Genomic DNA, 3478 nt, shown 5'->3' on the forward strand with positions numbered 1-3478 from the left:
ACTATTTACTTACTTTGTGTCTTTGTGTCACATTTTGGTGCCTCAGTATTTCAAACTTTTTCATTCTTATTGTTTGTCATGGTGCTCTATAACCAGTAATCTTTAATGTTACTATTATAATTGTTTAGGGGTACCACAATCCCACCCCATAAGATAACAGACTTAATAAATATTGTGTATACTCTGACTGCTCCACCTACCAGCCGTTCCCCATCTCTTTCCCTCTCCTCAGGCCTCCCTATTACCTGTTACACAGTAATGTTGAAATGAGGTCAATTAATAACCCTACAATGGCCTCTAAGTGTTCAGATAAAAGGGAGAGTCACACATCTCTTACTTGAAATGAAAAGCTAAAAATGATTAAGCTTAGTGAAGAAGGCATGTTGAAAGCTGAGATAGGCTGGAAGCTAGGCCTCTTGTGCCAAACAGTTAGCCAAGTTGTGAAGGCAGAGGAGAAGTTCTTGAAGGAAATTAAAATGCTTCTCCAGTGAACACAGGAATGACAAAATGAAACAGCCCTGCTGCTGAGATGGAGAAGGTTTTAGTGGTCTGGATTGAAGATCAAGCCAGCCTCAACGTTCCCTTCTGCCAAAGCCTAATACAGAACAACGCCTTAACTCTCTTCAATTCTGTGAAGTTGAGAGAGGTGAGGGAGTTGCGGAAGGAAAGTTGGAAGCTGGCAGAGGTTATTCATGAGGTCATGAGGTTGAAGGAAAGAAGCTGTCTCCATGACAGAAAAGTGCAAAATGAGGCATGCTGATGTAGAAACTGCTGCAAATTCTCCAGAAGGTCTGGGTAAGATCATTCATAAAGGTGGCTCCACTAAACGATAGATTTTCAGTGTAGACCAAATAGCCTTCTGTTGGAAGAAGGTGCCATCTAAGATTTTCATAGCTGGCAAGGAGAAGTCAATGCCTGGCTTCAAAGTGTCAGAGGATAGACTGACTCTCTTATTGGGGCTAATGCAGCTGATGACTTTACATCGAAGTCGATGCTCATTTACCATTCTGAAAACCTTAGGGCCCTTAAGAATTATGCTAAATTGACCCTGTCTGTGCTCTGTAAATGGAACAACAAAGTCTGGATGGCAGCACATCTGTTCACAACATGATTTACTGAATATCGTCAGCCCGTGTTGAGACCTGCTGCTCAGGAAAAAAAGATTCTTTTCAAGATATTACTGCTTATTAACAGTCTACCTGGTCACCCAAGAGCTCTGATGGAGAGGAACAATGAGTTTAATATTGTTTTCCTGTCTACTAATACAGCATCCTCTCTGTAGCCTATAGATGAAGGAATCGTTTTGACTTTCAAATCTTACTATTGAAGACAGACATTTTGTAAAAAGGCTATAGGGGCCACAGACAGTGATTCTGCTGATGGATCTAGCTAGGAGAGTAAATGGAAAAGTTAGGAAGGAGTCACCATTCTAAATGTCATTTAGAGCATTCATGATTCATGGAAAGACATAAAAATATCAATGTGAACAAGAGTTTGGAAGAAGTGGATTCCAACTCTCATGGATGACTTTGAGGGGCCCATGATTTCAGAGAAGGAAGTTAACCGCAGATATGGTAGAAATAACAAGGGGACTTGAATAATTAGAAATGGGGCCTAAAGATGTGACGGAATTGATGCAATTTCATGATAATTTTTTTTTAGGAGAGAGAGATGGAAGAGTGCCTGGGTGGCTCAGTTGGATCCTGGAGTCCTAGGATCGAGCCCCGAGTCAGGCTCCCTGCTCAGCAAGGAGTCTGCTTCTCCCTCTACCCCTCCCCTCATGTATGCACATGCACATGCTTTCTCTCTCTCTCTCAAATAAAAAGAGAGAGAGAGGGATGGAGGGGGCAGTGAAGTGGCAGAGGGAGAGCGAGAATCTCAAGCAGGTCCCACGCCCAGCAGATAAGCCTGACCCAGGGCTCCATCTCACCACCCTGAGATCAGGAAGCTGAGTTGCAATTAAGAGTGGGAGGTTTGGGACACCTGGGTGGCTCAGTTGGTTAAGCTCCTGCCTTTGGATCAGGTCATGATCCCAGGGTCCTGGGATCGAGTCCCATATTGGGCTCCTTGCTCAGCGGGGAGCCTGCTTCTCTCTGCCTCTGCCTGCCACTCTGCCTGCTTGTGCTCTCTCTCTCTCTCTCTCTCTCTGACAAATAAATAAAATCTTAAAAAAAAAAAAAGTCGGAGGCTTAACAAAAGCCATCAGGCTCCCCTTGCCCCCATGATTAAAATTATAATGGCTGAGGATTGCTTCTTAGGGAGGAACAAAGAAAGTGGTTCCTTAAGATGGAACCTACTACTGGTGAAGAGTCTGTGAAGATTGTTAAAATGACAAGAAAGTATTGAGAATATTGCATAAACTTAGTCGGTAAAGCAACAGCAAGTTTCGAGGATTATCACCACTTTTGTAAAGTTTTACCTGACTAAAATGCTATCAAACAGCACTGCGTGCTACAGAGAAATTGTTCATGAGAGGAAGAGTCAATCCATGAGGTAAACTTCATTGTTGTCTTATTTGAAGAAACTGCCACAGCCACCCCAGCCATCAGCAGCCACCACCCTGTCAACAGGGAGGCAAGACCTTCCATCAGCAAGATTACGACTCTGAAAGCCCAGAGGATGGTTAGCATTTTTCAGCAATCAAGTATATTTTAACTAAGGTGTGTACATTGCTTTTCTTAGGCATAATGCTGTTGTACACATAATAGACTACAGTACACTGTAAACATAACTTTTATATTCCCTGGAAACCAAAAAATTCATTTAACTCGCCCTATTGACATCTATTGGTTTGGAACTGGATCTGCAAGGTCTGCCTGTATATGATTTGCAAGTATTTTCTCCCATTCTAGGACTTGTCTTTTCTTTTTTTTTTGATAGTGTCCTTTGACACACATTTCTTTTCTCTCTCTCTCTCTCTCTCTTTTTTTTTTTTTTTTTTTTTTTTTTTTTGGCTGCTTATGATTTTGGTGTCCTAAGAAACCACTGCCTAATTCAAGGTCACACAGACTTACTCTTATGTTTTCTTCTAGTCATTTTATAATTGGAGCTCTTATATTTGGATCTTGGATCCATTTTGAGTTAATTTCTTGTGTATGATGTGAAGTTGAGGTTCTCCCTCGTTCTTCTGCACGTGAGCATCCAATGATCCCATCACCATTTGTTCAAAAGCACACTGGCTTTTGTAGTTTTCACCCAGATCTTTCACGTGCATCATTTCCATTCCTGTTTCATTTTTTGAAACACATCACGTAGATACACACAGCTTCAAGGGGACAGGGAAGTACATTTCTACCACATGTGTCCATAGTTTTAAATTTCCATGTTACATTTCCAGCCACATGAGATGACTGGGTTTTTCAGTGTAAGTGAGGGGAAGGAGGGTTTATTGTTCTACCTTGGGAGAGGTTCTGACCCTCCCTTCACATAACTGTGACCAGGGGAACAGGCTCATTTGGAACAAATGGGGCTGCTGAAA

At 42.0% G+C, this 3478-nt stretch overlaps 1 pseudogene; it reads left to right on the top strand.

Moving 5' to 3' along the window:
• Nucleotides 1-290: 290 nt before the first annotated feature.
• On the top strand, nucleotides 291-2608 carry LOC123952721 (annotated as a pseudogene).
• The last annotated feature ends 870 nt before the right edge of the window (nucleotides 2609-3478 follow it).

The sequence above is a fragment of the Meles meles genome, chromosome 11, assembly GCF_922984935.1.
Source record: "Meles meles chromosome 11, mMelMel3.1 paternal haplotype, whole genome shotgun sequence".
Classification (NCBI taxonomy): domain Eukaryota; kingdom Metazoa; phylum Chordata; class Mammalia; order Carnivora; family Mustelidae; genus Meles; species Meles meles.